Source organism: Thermobia domestica, chromosome 3, assembly GCF_964235325.1.
Source record: "Thermobia domestica chromosome 3, izTheDome1.hap1.1, whole genome shotgun sequence".
NCBI lineage: Eukaryota > Metazoa > Arthropoda > Insecta > Zygentoma > Lepismatidae > Thermobia > Thermobia domestica.
This window is the reverse complement of record NC_137456.1, coordinates 209,236,747-209,261,860: the sequence shown is the minus strand read 5'-3', so window position 1 is coordinate 209,261,860 and position 25,114 is coordinate 209,236,747.

Below are 25,114 nucleotides of genomic sequence, written 5' to 3'. Positions count from 1 at the left end.
ATAAAAATCTTATTTTAAGAATGAAAATACAGCGAATGTAGAAGTGGACCAAGTAGTATTTCGTGTGCTGCCTGTTTTGTTGGGTTGGATGATGAGTGTAAAGAATAATGTAGGGTTATAGGAAGATCGCGTACATGTGATCGCGAATGAGTTCCGTGTGAATGAATTTTGATTATTTTACTTATTTTGTATTGTATAATTCAATTAAAAGTGGTAACACGATTCACGATTTATTCACGAAAAACGAGAACATGGTTTATTCTTAAAAACAAATTAAAATCGTAAATCTTACAATAACTATCACTTATTCTAATATTTGACATTTAATTCACGTTAATCATTTACACACGACAATAAGGGCTTTGAGCTCATGCTATTATATGTAACAATTAACATTAAATAATGTATTTCAATATTAATTAATTTGCATCTCCAATAGATAGGGCTAATGAAAAATGGACTTAAAGAGAGACAATGTGGCACTCGGTTAAGTTCAAGATTGTTTTCAATTTCACCATTAATTTAGATTTACGGAAATTATATTTTGCAATTTGGACAATTTCAATATTAAGAGACCTTTATAATGAGTAGGTAGACTAGAATCTAATCGGTGTTGGTACTGAAATCTATTATGTACATCTATGTAAATTCTAATGTAATTCTGCTTATAACAGACTCAATGTTGCAGAGGATTTGGTGTAAGTTGCTGCTGCTTCAATATAATTATAACCTATAAAGGTTTAAAAGAAAAGAAAAGGAATAGGACAAGTGTACCAGTAGTAAGCCACCTCCAGTAATTTCTCATATACCAGGTAGAGACACCAGCATAAGTATTCTTCCCCCCCCCCCATGCCCTTAATGCTCTAATTCTATTACCTGGTGTCCAGGTCATTTACAGTTTGTAAAACGCCTAGACAAATGCAACTTAACTTACATGAAACATTTCCTCACAAGGAGAGCAGTTGGTAGCATTGAATCAGTTGTTATGCAGGTAAAATTGAGTAGATGACGCACGAAACAGTTCTCCATTCTGAGATGAATCTCTATGGTTTGAAACGAGTTGTCCAATGAACACCATACATTAATCCCAATAGTGCTGTATATGTAATGCGTTATTTCATTATATACCGGTACATGTTCAAAGGAATAAAAACATTGACTTCGGATGAATCAGAAAATGCTTGAAAGTTGCTGAAAATTTCAAATCTAGGACAATTGCATAAACTAAGTTTGTAAATCATTGCCTCCATTGACAGACCTTCTCAAGTTCTCCTCATTCCAATATCGATTGTTTTCTGGAGAGAGGAAAATCTTGCTTGTCGCGCTGAGTATGCATTGAAATTGAAATTGAAGCATTTAAAAAAATTGGGCGTTGCTGGAATCGAAGCCGGGTCTCCCGAACAGCAGTTCATTGTGCTAATCACTAGCCTACAGCGTCACTTTACCTTACACACAGACTGTTAGCTAGTTAAATCGTTTCATGTTAAATTATATACAAGATACTAATATTCGTATAAAGAAACGTTCCTTATGTGAGTTTCACGATGACATACTCGAGATTTTTTTCTTTAACTAAAAAAGCAAGTTATATAGACCTTCCTCAATGAGGAAAATACGACGAAACGTTCCTCAAGTTAAGGTAATTTCATCTTTTTAACGATGGTCCCGTTTTACATTAGAATACTTTCTTACCTTAACTTCTCATTTCCAAAGAAGAAAAGACGGCAGAAATTACTTTCGCATTCTTTAAATTGTATCAACATGTGTAGAAATAGAAAGTTCCATTTTTTATGTTCCGTAACTACTAGTTTATTTTGTTAACTTTATGAGGAATTTGTGGCGTAGTGGTAAAATTGGAGACTCCTATCGCATAGATCCGGGTTCGATTCCCGTTGTGGCAATTATTTTTATTTATTGAATTGGATTGTTCTTATAATCCGTATTGTAATTCTGTTATTCCTTTATTATTATTATTATTATTATTATTATTATTATTATTATTATTATTATTATTATTATTATTATTATTATTATTATTATTATTATTAACGATAATTTATATTGTTGTTTTATTTAAAAAATACATCATCCCATTAAGAATATTCCATGTGAAAATTACTCACTCTTGCGCCCATTCACCCTTAAAAATTTCTCTCATTAAGAGTCAAGCATATTCCTCCTATAAGAACTCTTAATACTTTCATTCTAGGAACAGTATGAGTCTTTGCATCGTAGTGTAAGAAAATTGAAGTTATTAAATCTTACGATTATATGTGAATTTACACCCATTATATAAATAGACATAGTCCTATATCTAAATTTATTTTCACTTCTCATATACATAGATAATGAATAAATGATGATATTCCACATACATTGCTATATATTGCACTCGATTACCAAAATACATCATATCTGGGGACACAGCATAGTTCCTTCCCAAGTTGAGCTCGAAAGACTATAACGTTTATATCTTTTCTCGAAACGATCAAGACAAAGGTATATTTTTACACTAACAAAGAGACTGTTGAAGTATCAAGAAAATTAGTTTTAACTCCTGTCAATTAATTTAATCCAGAAACGTAAGTTATATAAAATAATGAAGGTTTTACTCATCCTACATGAATTTGAAACGTAATTTGTAATGTTTTACTAGTTAATTTGTAATCACCGCGTGCATTCATAAAAACTTCATACACACACACACACACATAACACATACAAATATAATATAGTGCTACACCAAAGTACATACATATTACAATATGTAATAAATGTTGAGTTTCATATCTCTATGACAAGCTTCTCTATTGGCTCTTCTGTCTCTGTGTCCATTCAACCCTGCTTCGATAACAATAAATTATAAACTGCTCTTTTAAAACATGCTAAAGATTTTGACTCACGTATCGAGGTTGGCAAAGTATTCCAATCACGACACGTTGAAATTATATATGATTTGGAGGAATAAGTTGATCTATGAATAGGAATTGCAAGTTGGCTATTAAAACGTGATCTTGTGTCCCTCTCATGGAAATCGCTTAAAAAATTAAGGTCTTTTAGAAGATAGCAAAGTTCTGTAAAAGTAAGTGTTTTATACAGCAGTACCAACGAGTGCAATTTTCGCTGTTGCTGCATCTTCAGCCATTGCAGCTTTTTAAAGAACGGCGTAACATGATTTGAGAATTTTAAGTTAAAAATAAAACGTATACAAGCATTTTGTACTCGCTGCAAACGCTTTTGTAAATGTATATCAGCGTCAGTTAAGGCGGTGTCACAGTACTCCAAATGTGGCACTACTAGGGTTTGAACAAGAGTTTTTTTCAACTGTGTTGGTAAAAAGTTTTTTAATTTGCTGAGAGAATGAAGAATTCCAAAAGCCTTCTTGCATGATGTGTTAATTTGATCGGACAAGTTAAATATTTGTTAAGTATGACGCCAAGATTTTTCACAGAGGAAGAGAAGGGAATATTTACGCCTTCTAAAGTTATATTGGGAACAAGTGAAGCATCTATTAACGTCGTTGCACGTTTGGAAGTAATTAAAATTGACTTTAATTTGACTGGATTTATAATCAAACAATTATTTGCTGACCATTTAGCCAAATTACTCAAGTCTTCGTTCATCTTTGTTATACAAGTATCTATTTGCTTTGGTGAAGAAGATAGATACAATTGAACATCGTCCGCATACATGTGATACTTACATTGTTTTAGAGATTGTGCTAAGTCATTAATATAAAGGCAGAAAAGAAGAGGCCCTAAAACACTACCTTGAGGAACCCCACAAGGGAGGTTACGCTGACCAGAAACTAAGTTGGCAACCACCACATACTGTTTTCGGTCGCATAAGTAATTTTGGACCCACTTAGCAGCTGAAGTAGAGAAACTAAATTTTTGTACAAGTTTCTGTAGCAAAATGGCATGGTTTACTGACTGGAATGCTTTGCTATAATCCAGTAAGGTAAGTATGGTTATCTCTCTCTTGTCCAAAGCAGAACGTATATCATCAGTAATACTGGTAAGAGCTGTAGAAGTGCTGCAATGTTTACGAAACCCGGATTGAAAAGTGTCTAAAAGGTTATAAGTTCGAAGGTGCTCACATATTTGATCACTTACAATATATTCAAGAGCTTTAGATAGGGCAGGTAATATTGAAATAGGCCTTAAGTCTTCTGCAGACCTTACATCCTTAGTCTTAGGGAGAGGCAGGACTCGTGCTGTCTTCCACAAGACTGGGAATGTTCCGGTAGTAAGGGAAAGATTAAATAAATTGGTAATTGGGGAGAGGATGAAAGGTAATATTTTCTTGATCAATGTTATGCTTATTTCATCAGCACCTATAGCAGTGGATTTTATCCTCTTAATCGCTTTCATTACATCCTGCGGGGTAACACAAGTGAAAGAGAAAACATTTTCTTCAAAATTAGGGATTTGTCCTGTATTATCAGATCTTGCATTTATCTGTGAGCTAGAACTATCAATTCTACAGAAATAATTGTTAAGATAATCGGCAGAGAAAGGAGCAGTTACATCCGGCTGGACTCTTTTGCTGCTACGAATGCCAAGTAGCTTTAAATTTCTCCAAAGATGGGAGGGATTCTTGTTCTCAAACAGGGTGTAGGAAAATTTTAATTTCGCATTACGCACGGCTTGATTACATCTATTTCTAAGGATCCTATATTCCTCAAATTTGTCATTTAAGTTGGGTAGATTCAATTTACGTGCTTTCTTAAATTTGCTTTACGCTCTGTCGCGACAAGCCATTAAACTTCGAATTTCATCTGTAATCCAGGGCGAAGGAGAACGAGAAACACGTTTTTCTCTCAAGGGGGCATGAATGTTCAGAAGATAAAATATTAACTCATTGAAATAAGATAGTTGGTCATCCACAGAAGGAAAAGAACTTATTAGATGCCAAGGCAATAACGCAGCATCACGCAAGAGTGCTTCATTGTTAATGTTGGCTAAATCTCTGTATAAAACAAATTTAGGCTTGAATTTCGGAGTCTTAATAGAATAGCAAACAAAGATAAGATCATGACGCGAAATGCCAGGTACTGAAAATTGACCGAAATGAAGAACTCTATCAATGTCGGAAGTTAAGATTAAGTCGAGAAGTGAATCTGAGGTGGTAGTATGAAACGTAGCTTCGAGCGGACAGATGGAAAAATTTAAGGATGTAGTAATCTCGCGGAATGTTTCTACACGTTTAGTGGACAATAAATCAAAGTTCATGTCCCCAAGTATGAGACTATGCATATAAAGTGGTGAGATACGAGAAATATCTTCTTCGAAATTCTTAAATGATGCCCCTGGTGGGCGGTACACACAAGCCAAAAGTAATTTTTGGTTCTCAATACATATCTCAACTATGATGTACTCAGATTCGAAGCTACAATGACCACCTGATTGACAAATAATTTTTGCGTCAATGTCATTTCGCAGAAAGATTGCAACCCCACCACCACCTTTGTTAATGCGATCGTTTCGGATAATTTTAAAGTTATTTAACAATACCAGATCATTAGAAAGAGTTGGCTTTAACCAAGACTCGGAAACTAATATTGCATGCAAGTTCTCAACGGAATGAAAAATAACTTCGAACTCAGTATAATGTCTGACAAGGCTCTGCGCATTAATGTACACAGCATTGAACGTTGGTCGCTTCGGTTTATTAAGTTCTGTTTGCAATAAATACTGAGGGCCTTCGTAAGACACTTGGAGATCGGGTAGCTGTAAAGGTTCATTGTCTTCGAAAACAGAGGGACATATTTTATTTAGTTTGGTTAAAACGAATGAAGAGGGGCTATGTTTGTTGCTTATATTGTCAGTAATTGTACTCATGTAATATTGAATATTTCAATGGCAGGTATTGCGAAAAAACAGAAAGACTAAAGAAAACGAAAAGACTATAGAATGGAGATTTACTGTTTCCTTGTTGCTTATGTTTTTTAAAAAAATAAAAAATCCATTGCCTCATAACATGCGGATTGTGCCTCAAACGAGGTTCTTGCTTACTCTTCCCAAAACGGAGTGGCTATTGGTGTCTTGGGGGGTGAGAGAGAGAAGAAAAGAAAGAACATAGCACTGACCTTGAGGAGGAGGCGTGCCGAAACTGGAAACAACAGGGGTGAAAGAACACACAGACAGGGAGGTCTTCCTGTGCTGATGGTGGGAGGGGACACTTTTGTATCCATTCCCACATTAGAATCACCAGAAGCTACACTCGTATTGAGCTCAGAGCCCTGCACGGGCCGGGCGCGCCCGATTCGGCCCGGTGCCCGGCCCGGCCCGACCCGTTTCAAGTAATATCAAACTGGACCGGGCCCGATAGTCTGAAAGACGGTTCGGAAACTAATGTTGTCAGCCTATTTGTTTTTTTAATGTCCTCCACTACCTCTATTTTTGCCGTGTTTGTACGGTCTTACTATCAGCCTATGTTAATCGTAATGTGTTTGGGAAACTGACTCTTTATTCAAGACTGTGATGTACTGGTAATACTATTACTATTACTACTTCTACTACTACTATTACTACTTCTACTATTACTACTACGACCACTGCTAATACTACTACAAGTGCTACGACTTCGCGTCAGTGTTGACATGTCTGATGGTACCGAATTTACCTTCTAAGTACAGAATAAAATTGAGAAATGCTAGTTATTATGGCCGGTCTGCGTAGAATGTGAACCGATGCTTGATCTACGAGCGAGAATAGTGGCTCAATAGAAAAAAACACTCACATCTGGTGCTAGAGGTCGTCGGACCAATCCCTGCTCATGCTATGTGAGCTTTGTTGTGGACAAACATCGTGTGCATGGGAGTTTCTGGGGTGGTCTTGCTTCCTCCCACTGTTTTCTTTCCACCAATTCATCCCATCATCATCCATTCAGCCTGAGCCGTAGTTACCTAAAGAACGTATGGTAAAGTCAAGTACTTGACCTAGTAAGTAGAATTTGGTACGCTACCATTGGACCACCGAGGGCAAAACCATAAACTGGCGTGCTCATAAGATCAGTGCAATTTGTAGTAATGTTCAATTAGCAAGGCAAATATCGAATGGTGTTACATGTTCATGTATTGTTTATAGTATGATGCTACAAATATAACAAAATATAATGATCAAATAAATCACCAAATCGCCAGGGTCGATTAGGTGTTCCTGGAACGGTGGCTCAGCGGTTGAGCGTTCACCTCTGGTGTATAGGGTCCCTGGTTTGATCCGAGCTCTCGCCAAGTGAACTTTGTGGTGGACAAACACCGTGTGGGGGGTTCGCGGCGTTCTCCTGTTTCCTTCCACTTTATTTACTCCACTATTTCATTTATTTCTCACCATCGTCTCCTTTAGGCTAGTTGGCATAACTTGGAACCACCTACCAAGAAGAATAAACTAATGGATTGGGAAGATAGACATTCAGTCTCTGGTGAATTTGATGATGAAGTAGACATCTACCTCAACATGTCATCATGTGTAAGAGAACTAGATATACTGCAGTGGTGGAAGCAACTAGAACAAACATTACCAAAATTGTGTAAATTAACGCGTCAGTATCTCGTCATCCCTGCTTCTAGTGCGTCTACTGAAAGAGATTTTAGTACTCAGGAACGGAGAAATGCTCTAAAGCCTGAAACTGTTGAATCTGTTTCCGTGCTATTCGATGCGTACAAGAACATACAGTAAAGCGATTTTCATTTTGCACTATTGGTTTCTTAGGAAACCTTATATTTTCATTTTCTTAATATCAACTATCCCTTCTATTATATGTGATGTTAAGAGGCATTTTTGATAGCTGATATCTATACATTTTTCATTCAGGGGACTTTTGAGGTATTTTTGATCAACAATGATATGTGTGGATTTTGTTTTGATTTACTGCCTCGCATTCCGTCATATAGCTCTGTTATTTACTTGTTACGCACCGTTCCAGGAACACTTCATCGATCCTGGGGTCTGGGTGATTTATTTGATCATTGTTTTTTTGTTATTATTATTGTAGCATCGAATTATAAAGAATACAGGAACATGTAATATGATTTGGAATCTGCCGTGCTAATTGAACATTACTACAAATTGCGCTAATCTTATGAACACGTCAGTTCATGGTTTCGGCCTCCGTGGTCTAATGTAGCGGAACAAAGTCTAATTAGTAGGTCAAGGACTTGACTTTCTCATATGTTCTTTAGGCAATTACGGCTCAAGACGTATGAATGATGATGGATGAATTGGTGGAATGAAGACAGTGGACGAAAACGGTCTAATGCAAAAACTCCCACTCTCACGATTTTTGTCCACAACAAAGCTCACATAACACGAGGAGGGATCGATCCGACGACCTCTAGCACCAGATGTGAATGCATTCTACTGGCCAGACTACGCAGACTGGCCATAATAACTAGTATTTCTTCGATTTTTTCTGTACTTAGATTGTAAAGTATGTACCACCAGACATGTCAACTCTGACGCTCGTAGCAGTTGTAGTGGTAGAAGTAATAATAATAATAATAATAATAATAATAATAATAATAATAATAATAATAATAATAATAATAATAATAATAATAATAATAATAATAATAATTGCAGTAGCAGTAGTAGTAGTAATAAGAGTAGTAGAAGTACAGTACTTTACAGTCTTGAATAAAGAGTTAATTTCCCAAACACCAGTGGCGGCGGTTGGGCGTTAAAAGTGAGGGGGCAAGACATGATCTGATTATTTGTATATAAATGTTAGTTTTCCTGGTTGTTTCTAACATTTTGTTTGACGAAAGGTTGTATAACTAATAGGATACTATATTTTCAGTTAAAATACCGTATATCGTATATAATAGTTTATTAAGTAAATTGAGAAGAAAAACGCAAGTAGATACTAGCCCTTTGTACTCTTAAACAACGAAAGTGTAAGAAGAGATTTGATTCCTTGCTCATGAACATCTTAAAATTCTGTCTGGAAAATTGTGTGATCAGATTATTTAATAAATTTGCAAAACAAATAAATAGAAAGGATAATATTAATCATAGTAATGAATAATGATGCTTGTTTTGCAAAAGTTATATTGAAACTGAGGATTAATGAAAAACTTAATATTTAATTCCACACATGCTATTAAATGTATGTTATTACTCTTAGAAAATGAAAGACAGTAAATACTACAAGCATATGCTACGACATTTAAAGAAATATTTGCTTTTGCAACTTCTTGAAATATGTTCGTTGCCATTAGGTGCAGATTTCACTTTCTTGGAACACATCAAAACACAACAATACTTACAATCCACACTTCAGTTATACAAAATAAACTTAAAACCTAGAATTATGTTCAATTTACTAAATTTTATTGTATATACACTCGTACATCCTTAAACACAACACTTCACTCGTATATTACTCTACAAAACAATGGAAAAGGTAGAAGTTGTTTCTTATCACGCTCTTTTTAATCGATATTCCTTACTTTAGAAAGAAGAAAAGACATTTTAGGAACTGTCAATTTTTGTGCAATTAAAGAATAACTTGTGAAATAGGCCCTACTTTTTTGCATAATGTTCTTTCGATTAGCTTCAAAGCGGCTCACTAACATATCGAGCCCTTGTAAGAAGAAATGAAAGTATCCTGAAATTGTGCTCCAATAGGTTACTTTTTGGGGTTATTTTCTGTGGCGATTAAAACGCAATTACTGTAGCTTTCTTTACTCCACGGGAAGACAACCAATACGTATTCACGCAACAGCAAATATTATATGGCAGCATTTTTTCCTATTAATCAGTAACACATACAAAATCGTTACATTTCCAAATGAAACTATATACATTAATTGGTTACTTAAAAAAAGTGCGGGGTCAACTGCCCCCCTTTGCCCCCCCTAATCGCCGCCCATGCCAAACACATTACGATTAACACAGGCTGCCAATATTAGTTTCCGATCCGTCTTTCACAGTGTTCGGGCCGAGTCGGGCCGGCCCGGCTCGGCCCGATTTGTGCTCGGCCCGTTTCGGCCCGATTTGTGCCCGGCACGAGATTCGGGCCGGGCCGGGTCGAGCCGGGCACAGAATTCAGATCCATTCGGGTCGGGCCGGGCCTGGGTTTGCAGGGCTCTGATTGAGCTTGACAAATGCATGTAAACGCATCAATGATAACCACATCCAACACAAAATATTGCCGACAAATAAAAATAGCAACACAACCACACACTTTGCAGAAAAAAGCGAGCACACCGTACTTGTTGAAAATATTGTCAGATAAATATAAAGCTCATAAATCACATAGCTACTGCAGTTATCGCTTCTGTGTATTGTAGAATTTAAACACTGACAAGTATGCACACATAAATAGGCATAGGACGTTGAAACACACGCACACTCATACAAACAATTCAGATGCACACAATATTCATACTTGGATATACATTTAACAAAAGAGAATATATGTATTAATAAAATAGTAAAAGAAAAACAAATCTCTAACATATCACACACAGTACAATATGTACACGTTCCGTGCTGCGATATTATGCCACTAACTGTCGGCGATATTCGCTATTTCTGTGTCCTCTCAAGCTATTAAGTTCGTCCTTGGTAGAGACGAAATGTCTAGTTCCGTTTTTAAGGACAACTATCTTTCCGTCTGGAGTATACACCTGTTTGTAACCATACTTCTGAACTGCAGAACGCAACAATTCCAGTCGATGATGGCACAAGTCTTCTTTGATGGTGATGTTGGAGCCCTTCAGTTTTCTTTTATTGCTGAACACCTTAGCCCTGGTTCGGTAGGTTGCAAACTTGACAATTATTGGACGTGGTTTTCCCTCTAATTTGGGTCCAATCCTATGACTTCGACTAATGTCGTTTATGTCCACGGGAACACCTAGCCGCTCTTCAAACAATGTGATGGCTATAGTGTCAGTATCTTCATTTCTTCCTTCCGGTATTCCGAAGATCCGAAGGTTTTCCCTCCGCTGGTATTGCTCCAGTTCCACAATCTTCTCTTGCAGACCACTAATTTCTGCGTCCTTGTTCTTTAGCTCTTCCCGAAGGTCATGAACTTCTTCAGAATTGAACTTAAGAGTTTCTTCCAGTCTTTCCACCACTACTTTCGTAACTGATTCAATTATTGAATCTACGATCAGTTTTAGAATTTCAGGGGTTTGCACCACTGACTTGACCTCTTCGCAGATTTGCCGCACGAAGTCCTTTTTCTCTGCTTCGAGCGCAATTTCCTTGGGACCCTTTGATAGCCTTAGAGGGAGCCATTTTACTGTGAAGACTTCGTACAAACAAAACAACTGTAAATTAGGAAAGTAATATTTGTACAAGATTTTCACTAGATAAGAAAACGTTATACTGTTCTTCTATCTATAACTGAACTATGGAAACAGATTGCTGCGAAACACTTATTCCACTGAACTTTATGGCATGAAAAACACGGAGCGCGATACGTGCACGTCTAACCACTAGCCATCGTTAAACGAGAATCAAGACTTAAAATATATTTATTCTTTGTTTCGAGTACTCAAACAATTGCATAATTGCCATTCGATTCTCTACTAAGATACACATAGTTTTATGAAATCTTTGCACCTTATTGCAGAGACCTAAAATTCTACATCGATAAGGGTCTCTATGACGTCGTCAAAAGTGTAATTCCGTATATCTCGGTTGCTATATTAGATACTGACATGGAATTTATACTGTTTTACTGGGCTCAATGTACTCGTTCAACTACCCGAAGAATATTTAACACAGAACTACTCTTTCAATTAAAATTCTACTGGAGTACTTACGTGCCACATAGGGTACGTGAGTACTCACGCACATCAAATTTAATTTTGTTGGGCGTAAATAATTGTATCCGAAATTCTAACATCTAATTGGCTTTTATTTCAGAATGTCTCTCTAACCATTTAGCTGTACCGACTGGAAATTTTCGGTAAGCACATATTTGTAACACATTGGAAATATTTCTACCTAATAAAAAAAAATAGATATATAACTCTATGGTGCATCGTTGGTTGATAATATCTTGATAGCCGTTAGACATCGAATTGCATTTGCCGTTGGATACATGTCCGCAACGTTCTTCACAACTTTGTTAGACATGTTTCGGAAGTATGTGTAAATTGGGTGTTGTACATATCGCATGGTATGCCCAAACACCACAAAGGTATACATTTATTTTAGAATGAAACTTCCTGAATTCATTGTTAGGCTTTAGTATATCACTCTATGAAATTGATCCATCTGGTTCGTATACACCACGCCTCTATGGAGTCACTTTATGTTTCTTGTGTAACGTTATTTAGAATTTTGTTAAGTCATATTTTGGAAATTTTAAAAATGGGATTTTCATAAACCTCGTTGTACCCATAAATTTGTTAGGAATGTGCGGTCGTTATGGATTGTATGTTCTTGGAGTTGTTAGGTCTCAGTAATTAATTTTCAAAATTGTGACGTCTAACACGAAAACCCACAGATGTATGCTGGTGTTTTTTATTTCGCTATATTTGGGTAACCGTTAAATGTACCGATTTTCGGTTTTCGGTAAACACACACCAGTAAATATCTTAAAACTTTATTAAAACATATGTCAATAACATTTAGAAATTGAGGTTTTACTAACCCCATGGTACTTCCCAAACCCATAGTCGTGTGTTTGTTTTGGATTGAAACTAATTTTGAGATTGTTGTTTGGCTCAGTAATTATAGTTTTCGAAATTGAACCCTGTAGTACGCAAACCCCACACAACTATGTTGTCGCTCTTTATTTCTACATATTTCGTCAACCGTGATGTGTACCGAGTTGAGATTTTCTTTAAAGGGTATCAGGGCGTTCTTGCGTTCTTTAACATTTCAGAGACATATTTTTCAAAATATTTTAAAATGTAGAAATTAGATACCTCTGCATTTTCTCTGACAATGCTGGGAATAATGTATGTGAGCCAATTCAAAATCAAAATTATGGTTGTATTCTACCAATCCTAGTAGTTTATTTGATTAGGTATCCGTCTCATTTAGGTCGTAAGAGCAGAATTATCTGTGAAAATTTTGAACATTGATCCTAAAAGATATTATTGAACTTATAACCATAATATGGATACATCAAACATTTCAAACGATGTGCAATGTGCTCATTGTAATAAACATTTTCTTAGCCAAAGAGGCTTATCCATTCACATAGGCAAATGTCATCACGTGATACGCAGGAGTAAGGGCAGTAACGTGAAACTTCAACAGCCTACCAACTATATTTTGGATTTATTAACCCTAGATTTCAATGACAATTCTTCTGAACTTTTATCCAAATTGAATGATCTTATGTCTCATTTGAAGGCTAATGTTCCGGTTCATCGTCGTGTCCCGCGCGGTGCTCGTTCATCGGTAGCTGATTCTCTATGTGATATTATTCGTAATATCAACAACACCAATAATGTTGATTCTTGTATCGACCTTCTAGTTTTCCCTTACGCAGTGCTTTGCATCCCGCCGCGTTCTGAGAAAGTAAGTAATCTCACGACTTGGATGAAACTAAGAGTCAAAAACTGAAGGGAACATCATCGTGAAGTATTAATGAAGCAGCATCGAGGGACCAACGAACTTCGTAAACCAAAAAATCCGGTTCAATCAAGGCATCGAACAAAAATTAGCAGATGGTGAATATACGTGGCGCTATCAGACTACTGATATCCGATGACACTGTGGTTACGCCAGATACGTCAGTACTACATGCTCTCAGAGAAAAGCATCCAGCCCACGCTCACTCATTCATCAATCCCGAACCACCTAAGGACTCGACTACAGTAACTAAAGTCTCTTCCATCGAATTATTAAAGGCGATAAAATCTTTCCCCTCTGGTTCGGCAGGCGGAATGGATAATCTCCGTCCCTCAATCTTAAAAGATCTACTTATAAATCAAGACTTTGATTCAAGGGAACGCTTAATCACATCCATTTGTGAATGTATGCCCTTAATTATATCTGGGAAAGTGCCGACCATTTTACGACCAATTTTTTTTTTTTTTTTTTTTGTGCTTTACTTATAGCACTGAAGAAGAAAAGCGGTGGAATTCGCCCAATAGCTGTTGGCAATGTTTGGAGACGCTTATCAGCAAAAATTATCTGCTTCCGGATACGAGATTCATTAATTAATATACTATCGCCACACCAACTAGGGGTCTGTATACCATTCGGAGCAGAATCAGCCGTACATGCTGCCAGAATGTACTATTCATCTTCCCATACTGAAGTGAAAGCATTTTTGAAAATTGACTTCCGCAACGCCTTTAATGAACTCAACCGCGACTCAATGTTACAATCTGTTAAAACTAACTTTCCAACTTACTATCCATACATCTACCAATGCTACTCCGAACCAAGCAATCTTTTTATAAGTGATAACATAATTCACTCACAACGTGGAGTACAGCAAGGCGACCCACTTGGACCAGCACTGTTCGCCCTAACCATCCATCACATTATTAAGGATATTAACACAGATTTAAATATCTGGTACTTAGATGACGGTACCATAGCTGGAAATATCGACGTAGTACTACGCGATTTTAATAAAATTCGTCTAGAAGCTAAATCTATTGGATTGTTTCTTAACTCTGCCAAATGTGAAGTGAGTTTTCTGAGCGCCAGAGTTGATGAAGTCCATGACCTTTATGAAAGGTTTAACGAAGTAGCACCTGGTATCAAACTCTTATCACCTACCAATGCGGAACTTTTAGGGGCTGTCATCTCTACCGAATCAAGGAGCAAAATTTTATTGGACAAAATATCAAAATTAGAATTCTTCTTTTCTCGATTATCAAAGCTTTCTGCACACTCCGCTTATTATTTACTACGAGCTTCACTCTCACTTCCAAGATTACTGTATTTCCTTCGTTGCTTTCCTTCTTGGCAGGATGATAAATTACTTGACAAATTCGACCACACTCTTAGAACAGGACTTGAATCCATTCTAAACTGTTGTTTGAAAGACAGTTCATGGTTACAAGCTTCCTTACCAGTGGAGAATGGAGGCCTTGGGATTCGTCGAGCCATGAATATACCTTCTTTCCTCGCATCATTCTATGGCTCACGAGAACTAATTGGATCTCTTTTTCAACAGGAGGTTGACTTAGACTCGATTCGAGATGTACAAGAATGCATCGATAAATGGACTAGTCTGGTTGGAATGGATCCTCCACCTAACGACAAAAGACATGTTCAGTCTGTTTGGGATGAACCTATAGTCAAGCTTCGTTTATCTTCACTACTATCATCAACCAATGACCCAGATGACAAAGCCAGGCTGTTAGCTGTCTCCTCCCCCAAAAACGGAGCATGGCTTCAAGCCCTACCTTCTCACACACTCGGCCTACACCTTTCTAATGAGAGCTTTCGTATTGCTACAGCTCTGCGCTTAGGTGCTAATATTTGTGAGCCTCACTTTTGTCCTGCTTGCAACGCGTATGTTGATAATAAAGGATTACATGGTCTTTCATGTAAAAAAAGTGCGGGAAGACAATCTCGACATCATATTGTAAACGACATTATTTGTAGAGCCCTCATTTCAGCGGGAGTTCCTTCAATGAAAGAACCAAATAGTTGTTGCCGCTCTGATGGTAAAAGGCCTGATGGCATGACCTGGGTACCGTGGAAAAATGGAAAAGCACTAGTCTGGTATTTCACATGTTCCGATACGTTTGCTCCTTCCAACTTATCCCATTCTTCAATTCAGGCAGGTCTCGTCGCCGCTCACAGAGAATTAGACAAAAGACTAAAATACTCAAACCTATTGGACAAATATTGGTTTGTAACAGTAGCAATAGAAACCAGTGGGTCTTGGGGTCACGAAGGATCTAATTTCATTAATGAAGTTGGTCATCGAATAGCAATCAAAACTGGTGACCCCCGAGCTACTGCATTCCTTTTCCAACGTATCAGCATCGCCATCCAGCGCGGGAATGTGTCATCGATCTTAGGCACATTACCTCCTGGTAAAGAACTGGACGAGATTTTTCTTCTATAACACACAATAAGACGGAAGTAGAGACATCCTAGGAGGCTGACAACCACTTTGACTATGTTCATGAAGAATGTTTTCAATCCAGTTTGGATAAATATAAATTCTTGGAAGTTATGACTAATACCGGTAAATTTGGGAGTGGTAGCAACATTATCTACATATTTTACTTTGTTGCTCAAAATCGTTAAAGACCCGAAAGATATTGTTGTCAGGCTGTCCGATGTTTATTTTGGAACAAATATGCTTTAACTAATGTTGAAAACTGTATTTATCATTAGTTTGAGTAATAAAATTTAATGAACTATGTTAAAGAAAAATATACCGCAAATAGTTCATGTTCATATAAGAGAATCTGTTGTATTCGAGATGGGTGGCGTGCGCTTAGGTAGCATCAGGATGCCTTTGGTCAGAATTCAGTTTCTTTTGTAATGGTACTGTCCGCGGCCTATTGAACTGACTGTCATGATCATGTGCTCTGTGTTATCCGTGGAAAATACTTCTGTATTTGAAATATGGGGCTGACGCCACTGTCATTTTTAGTTTTTCAAAATCATCTTGCATTTGTTCTGTCCATTTTTAAGTGCGGTTGCATCCTATAAAAGCATTATAGAGAGTGGTCACTAGCAATTATACAGGGTGTCCGGTGAGGAAATGCAAAGATTTTGGGAGGTGATAGGGGAGGTCATTCTAAGCCAAAATGCCTATATGAACATAGGGTCTAATCCCCTTCGTTTCGGAGATAGGGGTGAAAGTAAGTTTTTGCCGCTTGCATTTCTCAATTTCCATGTGAAAGCTTATAGAACAAACACCCTGTGGTTGGTTTTACGTTAAGTATTATATCTCGTTTTAAAGCTACTGAAACAGGCTTTCAGACGGTATACAGTTTGTTCACGTACTGCATACAAGAGGGAAATAATGGAGGGAACATTTTCGAATTGTGCTATAAAATTCCCTTTTTCAAACAATTTTTCGCCATTCTTGGGTGGAAACACTGGCAATAGAGTAGCAGGGTCTAATTGTGGAAAAACGATGCTGTATACCAGAAACCCAGGTGAAATGTCAATGTAGTGTCTTCATTAGAAAGCAGAGAACATTTCTTACTAATCAGTCTATTACAAGATACGAATTTCTTATAGCTTATAGTGGTTATGAATGTTAACAAACGCGTGTTTAAGCAAAAGTGGGAATACAATTCTATTCTCTAACATCGACAGCTTTACATTTCTATCCAATAACAATGTTATAATCATGTGAATAACAGACGGCAGCAGCAAAGTCCACGTGAAGTGAAGTACTCGTACAGTTGTTGAGACCAAAGCATCCAGTGCAGTACAGTTGTCGAAGGCGGTAAATAATTATTTCTAGTGCACGAAAACATTCTGATCGTCTCACGTACACGCAACAGAGACGTTGCCACGGTTCGGCCCAAATTCCTGGAAATGTTTTGACATACCTTCTATTAAGCTGCGTACCGCAACTCACCAGCTTGAAAGTACCCTTTGCTCTTTTGTGTCGTGGATTCATGTGATATCTGGAGTGTCGAGACTGGCAACAGAGTAGCAGGATCTAATTGGGGAAAAACGATGCTGTATACCACAAACCCAGGTGAAATGTCAATGTAGTGTCTTCATTAGAAAGCAGAGAACATTTCTTACTAATCAGTCTATTACAAGATACGAATTTCTTATAGCTTATAGTGGTTATGAATGTTAACAAACGCGTGTTTAAGCAAAAGTGGAAATACAATTCTATTCTCTAACATTGACAGCTCTACATTTCTATTCAAGAACAATGTTATAATCATGTGAATAACAGACGGCAGCAGCAAAGTCCACGTGAAGTGAAATACTCGTACAGTTGTTGAGATCAAAGCATCCAGTGGAGTACAGTTGTCGAAGGCGGTAAATAATTATTTCCAGTGCACGCAAACATTCTGATCGTCTCACGTACACGCAACAGAGACGTTGCCACGGTTCGGCTCAAATTCCTGGAAATGTTTTGGCATACCCTGTATTATAAGCTGCGTACCGCAGCTCACTAGCTTGAAAGTTCCCTTTGCTCTTTTGTGTCGTGGATTCATGTGATAGCTGGTGTGTGTCGAGACCGTTAGTAAGTGTAGTACAGTGCGTATTTGTAGACTGTGAACGAAGTTGGTGTGGTGACTGTGAAGACGGTGTAGTACTAGAATGCCGTTCCAATACACACACGCGGAATATGTAGATATGATGTATGTCTACGGGTTTTGTGATGGTAATGCCAAAGATGCTGTGTATGAATACCAGTGTAGATTTCCTGGCCGCAGAGTCCCTAATGCACGCGTCTTCACAAACGTGTATACTAAACTGCGTGAAACTGGTGAGCTTCCCAGCGTGAACTTAACGTCGGAACGACCTTCAAAATACACCCCTGAGCAAGAAGACAACGTTATTGAGGTTGCAACGCAACGTCCAACAACCAGCGTTAGGAGACTTACTACTCAACATCAACCTCCACGTACGTATGTGCATGATGTGCTTCGAGGAGAGGTTCTGTATCCGTTCCACATTCAAAGAGCGCAACATCTCCATCCAGGAGACAGAGAACTACATGTTGCTTTTTCTCAATGGATACAGGAGCATCCGAATGTTTTGCCATTCATTTTGTTCACTGATGAGGCCACTTTCACAGGGAATGGGATAAACAACACCCGCAACTGGCATCGTTCGCGTTACGAAAATCCGAGAGCAATCACTGTTAGACAATATCAGGAACGATTTTCTGTCAACGTTTGGGCGGGGATTCTTTGTGATCAGATAATCGGTTCCTTTGTGTTGCCCCAGCGTTTGACTGGTAACTATTATTTGCATTTCCTGCGCCACGAATTGCCGGTACTACTGGAAGATGTGAATTTGGAAACTCGGGTGTCTATGTACTTCCGGCACGATGGGGCTCCCTCCCATGCCACACGACGTGTATGTCACTATCTTGACTCCAAGTTTCCTAATTGTTGGATAGGTCGCGGAGGACGCAGGTCGCTGATTCACTGGCCACCCTGCTCCCCCGGATCTTACACCTTTGGATTTTTGCTTGTGGGGGTGGTTGAAGGACATTGTGTACAGACGGAGGGCCACTCACGAGAAGACTTACTCCAGAATATTCAACAGGCATTCAATACCGTCAAAGAGCGACGAACAGACATCCATCGGGCAACAATGCATGTCCTGAGGCGCACTGCAAAGTGCATTCAGGAGGATGGTAATATCTTTGAAAATGTGAAGCACGCTCCAAATAATAATGTTGAAGATGAACGCTAGTAGTGTTACATCTGGGTCTGCCCTCGTGCCTGCCATTGTATTCAACTACATTCCTATTGTACTCTAATTAATGTACTGTTCGTCGATTATTAAACTCATAAGTATTACAATGGTATTAATCCACGTGATTGGAGATTGACTCTTGTAAGGTCCCACAATTCTTCGAATAATACAGTAATACCAATAACATTCCAATAAGGGACATAATTACTGTATAAGTGTTCAATCAACACAATTGTTTGGTTCCAGTAGAAATCTTTCTTTTACGATTAAATTTTTTCGTAAGCATTTTTCTCTGCTTTCCAATGAAGATACTAAATTGACATTTCACCTGGACTTGTGGTATACAGCATCGTTTTCTCCCAATTAGATCCTGCTACTCTATTGCCAGTGTTTCTACCCAAGAATGGCGAAAAATTGTTTGAAATAGGGAATTTTATAGCACAATTCGAAAATGTTCCCTCCATTATTTCCCTCTTGTATGCAGTACGTGGGCAAACTGTATACCGTCTGAAAGCCTGTTTCAGTAATTTAAAACGAGGTATAATACTTAACGTAAAACCAACCACAGGGTGTTTGTTCTATAAGCTTTCACACCGAACTTGAGAAATGCAAGCGGCAAAAAGCTTACTTTCACCTCTATCTCCGAAACGAAGGGGATTAGACCCTATGTTCATATAGGCATTTTGGCTTAGAATGACCTCCCTTATTACCTCCCAAAATCTTTGCATTTCCTCACCGCACACCCTCTATATTATCGTAGAATGATGTATAAACATTTAACATTTTTAAGAATTAAATTTCTCAACCGTGTCTTAACCGTAATTTGAGATTAGCCTGAATTTGTCTGTGCCTGACTTAATAGTACCATTAGATACATGTTCCAGAATTTCGAAATATTGAACTCCAAATTCTGACTTTAAGACTAAACAAAATTGGATGTTTTTCTGCTGGAGTTAGGACATTGTCCAAAGCCGTCAGGAATTCTGAAAATGTTTGCCTAGAGTCACATTTTTGGTGATCATTTAGGTGGCGCGCATCTACTTTGAAGTTTTGGTTATGCAACCACACACAACAATTTCACAAAATTATCATTTTGCCTCTTTTTATGTATTTGTTTCTACTTTAAAATCGTGTTTCTTTTGATCATGCCAAATATATTAAATTTGTGCCTCAAGGAAAGGGTTCTATATTGTTTATATCGGTGAAGCGTGAAGAAAAGAAAATACGAAAAAGTAAAGCGACTTTAATGTAAAAAAAAAATACAGTAACAGATTTAGCCGGGGAAGGGATTGTGTTATCATTGTTGGGCAGAGAGAGAGTAGGACAAGAGGTTGGTAGTGGGAAGCAAACTTTGGTACTTTCGTAGGGGTTACAAGGGGGATGGGCAGAGGGGTTTGTATGTTTTCAATAAGAGACGCTTAGTCTGACTTGAGCTTTGCGGCTGTCGACTGCTAGTGTTCCGCTTGTGTCGATAATTGAATTGCGTTGTTCAGTGTTCACTGTGCACTTACTACCATTTTGTAATATTTATAAAAAGTTTTTCCAATGAGTAAGAAGAAAGTGTTGCGTCAGACGGACAAGGACTTGCTATTTGGTTGGCCAGAAGAGCTTCTCGACAATAGTTTCCAAGTTATCGTGATGTTATGAAACATTTCCTCTGGGAAAGAAACCACAGAAAGGATGTATTTGGTGAAAATCCTTCCCTCACAGATTTGACGAACGCTACCGCGAATAAGACGATACAAATCTGGACAAAGGCTTCGATTCCTACAGTTTCTAAAAAACGAGTGGTGGACATGATTTTGGATTATAACAAATCTTCAGTGAATTTGCGTAAATCTGCAAAACGTGCTTCGACTCAAGGAAAACTACAACGTTTTAAGGATAGTGGACACAAACTCTTTTATATTTGTTCGTGCAAGTGTACCGACCCAGAAAAGTTGTGTAACTGTGAAAGAGTGAAAAAAGTGCCAGAAGCAGAGAAACCATTTCTTATGGACCAACGAACGAATAGAAAAATGATAATTGGAAAAGCGGATCCTGAAATGACGAAAATAACAAAAAAAAAAGGCTGAAAGAAGGAAGAAGAGGTCTGCATCAAAAACAAGTAGCCTATTTCAGATACTAGTATGAAGAGGAGGAGGACCGGATCTCCGGTAAAAGAAGACTCTTCAAGTGCAACTGTTATTTCTGGAGCAAGTGATTCGGAGTTTGAGCCAGTGGCATCAGCCTCAAAGTCAGGAAAACCACAGAAACGTCTAGATCTAAAAGCCGTTGCTTCAGCTGCTTATAGAACAGGGGCTTCGAGGAGACAAGTTGCTCTTATAGTATCTGCTACTTTGGAAAATGTGGGAATGATTTCACATGACAACAAAGATAATGTTGATAAAAACAAAGTGGCGCGAGAAATGAAAAAAACTTCGAGCTGAAATTGAGTCTACATCAAATCCATATCAAAAACCTGTCAGTGGACTTTACTTTGATGGACGTAAAGATAAAACTTTAGCAAAGGAGCAAAAAAGAGATCGTTTTTACCGAAAAGATGTCTTTGAAGAACATGTGTTTAGTAGAAGAACCAGGATGTGTTTAGTTAGGGCACACAACGCCCTCATCTGGAACTGCCGAGGAGATTAAAAATAGTATTTTTCATTTCATTGTAGAGAACAACATTGATTTGTGTGATATACAAGTGATCGGATGTGACGGTACACCAGTAAATACAGGATGGAAAGATGGAGTCATCCGTTTGATTGAAGAAAAAGTCGGCAAACCACTCCAACACGCAGTTTGTCTTCTTCATTTGAACGAATTGCCGTTTCGCCACTTATTTACAACATTAGGTGGCGCCAAGAAAGGTCCGTCAAAACTTTCAGGACCAATTGGAACAGCCATACAAACCTGTGAAAATCTTCCAATTTGTAAGTTTGAACCTATCACAATCCCCTGGGTGAAGGAAATGTCAGGTATAACAGATTTAAGCACGGATCAACAATATCTGTTGGATATCTCTTCAGCTGTTTCCAGTGGCGTTTGTCCTCGCAGTCTAGCGAGGAAAAAGCCTGGGCCACTTGTCCAGTCACGATGGTTAACGACAGCATGCCGTGTTCTTCGGCTGTATGTAAGCACACCCACCCCTATGAACGGCTGCAACTTCTTGCAAGGTATATAATGAACGTGTACGCACCGGTGTTGTTTGAGACCAAGAAGAAACCATTGATAACTGACGGAGCCCGACACCTCTGGAATATGATCCACTTGTCCCGATTTCTTACAGACCACTTGAGAAATCTGACTGATAGGGTCATTCAACAAAATGCATTTTTTGCTCACCCTGAAAATCTTCTGCTGGCTTTAGTAACGGATCAAAATCCAGACATCAGAAGTCTTGGCTGAAGAAGAATTAAGAAAGCAAGAGGATTGACAAAAGGCAAGAGAATAGGAACTTTTGTTTTACCAGTCATCAATTTTAATGCAGAGCAATACTATGAGATGATTGATTGGGCTTCATGCTCCCTCCACGAGTCTCCGCTGACCAAGAAGATGGCGAATGAAGAAGTAGATGAATACATTAAAAACAAAAAAAAAAATAGTAGAATTTCAAGACTTCCCCTGTCACACCCAAGGTATAGAGTAACTTGTGAAAATTGTTACAGAGGCTGCTTCTTCCGTTTTCGGCGCCAGCGCACGTGAGGGCAACATCAAAGCAAAATTGAAATCTAGAGGACATATGCCGACAGGAGAAAACTAAAAGAAAATCCTGGCTAGCCTCTTAGTAAACTTCTGTTTACTATGATAATTTGGAGTGGGTGGAGCTCGCAGTCCAGCTCCTCCTCGTGGTGAGCTCTGGGTTATTTTCATAGCACAATTAGCAATGAAAATAAGCGAAAAGCTGGACAGAGACTGAGAAATGGTAATAAATTTGAACGCTGAAAAACCGTGTTTTAGTGTTTTATATCGAAAAACTATCAAAAAAATTCAAACTGAAAAGAAATTAGAAAAAATCCATAGAAAGACAGGAATTTTAGCCGAAAATCACTTTTCTAGCCAAAAATAACACGTAAATAACATAGGACCCCCCTTGAGGCACAAATTTAATATATTTGCCAGGAACAAATGAGAAATTACTTTAACCTACAAATAATTACATAAAATAATCAATTATTAAGAATTCTGTGAAATTGTTGTGCGTGGTTGCATAACCAAAGCTTCAAAGTCGATGCGCGTCACCTAAACGACCTCCAAAAAATCTGAAAAAAATCTGGCGTCTTTTTGGTCACAAATGGCCACTTTTCCGCACTACCTACCTTAACATTTCGAAAAAAAGTTTTTTCGGTACACTCTACTAACACTAAAAGCCGTAGCTGGTCGGTCCCCTTTAGAGAAGACTAGCTGAAAAGAATTATACATGTCTAAGGAAGCTAAAAGTTAGCCTAAGATAATTGATCCGATGTGTCCGTGATGCGGAAATTGGGCCACTAATTTGCGCTTAAATTTTTGTGAGGTTTCTGAGATCCAGAACCAATCTATATCTCCATTATTTATAGGAACGGCCAAAATATTGTTCTGATATGGGGAGTCAGCTTTCTCAATTACACGATTATGGAATAATTCTATGATTTTACTCTAACTTTGATTCTTAACCTGTGAGGTATTGTATACCGTGAACATTGGAAGAGTTATTTTCTCCCTAATGTACAAAGATGCTTCATATGTGATAATGGTCGTATAGTCATGAGATGGCCATTGAAAACATGTGACATGCTTTTTGAGAATGTCTAACAATTGGCAATGTTGGTGGTTGGGAGAAATTGAGAGAAATCAATTTTATCTTGATTTTCTCATAATATTTCTTTAGATTTTTTCAATTTCCTCTTGTGTGATTTCGTAAAAATTGCGAACAGTGTTTGTTTACATTCTGTAAGAAGATAAGGCAGAGTTGGATTTAGGTTTGGTGGGGCCCTAAGCTACTGAAGGTAATGAAGTATGAAGATGAACGTAGGCACCCTATATCCAGAAATAAAGAAACTAATGATATTTTAGAAAGCAGGTTAGCAGAAGGTCCCCACTACTTACATCATAGGAGTCTACACAACACGAAACACTATTTTACTTTATTTATTATTTTCCCTATATTTTGAAAATGTACATCCAGTTGTTTCCTTTAATTTTTGGGTCCCTCAAGAGAGTAGGGCCCTAACATATAGCTTGTTTAGCTTATACGTAAATCCGGCACTGACAAGGTTAGTGACACAGTTGTCCCGCCCCTTTTGGGACCAAACCTAGAGGACATTGTAGACCTTGACTCCCGATGTGCGGAATGGGTTGGCATTCGCCAGACTAAAGCCTGGTTTAGCAGTAACCGCCGTTGGAACGTCGCCAAGCAGTCTCCCAAGGCTGACCGGCATGCCTGTGGCTACAGAGAAACTGACCGTAGAGGTAGTTTGTGAATGCGTTGTTTTGTGCTGTTTCGCGCTGGTTCTTGCTCTTTCTTTGCAAGTGTGTGTTTTAACGCTGTTGTAGTCGTATGGCAACGGCTGGGAAGAGAGTTTTGTGTTACATTAGCAGTGCGTTTGGACTGATTGTGTGGACTGCATCCTGTGAGTGTGGATCAAGAGTGACTGATTATAGTGCACTCTCCTTTAAGCGTAATATGTTTGACAGATAGACTTGTGCGGGATCCCGAATAAGCGACATGGCTACCCGAGTGACAAATAAAATCAATCCTGCGAACATTATTCACCTCCTCCAGGAGCGCCTGCGCACACGGGAATTTGCGCAGACACGACCGAATCAAAAGGAAATCGAACTGG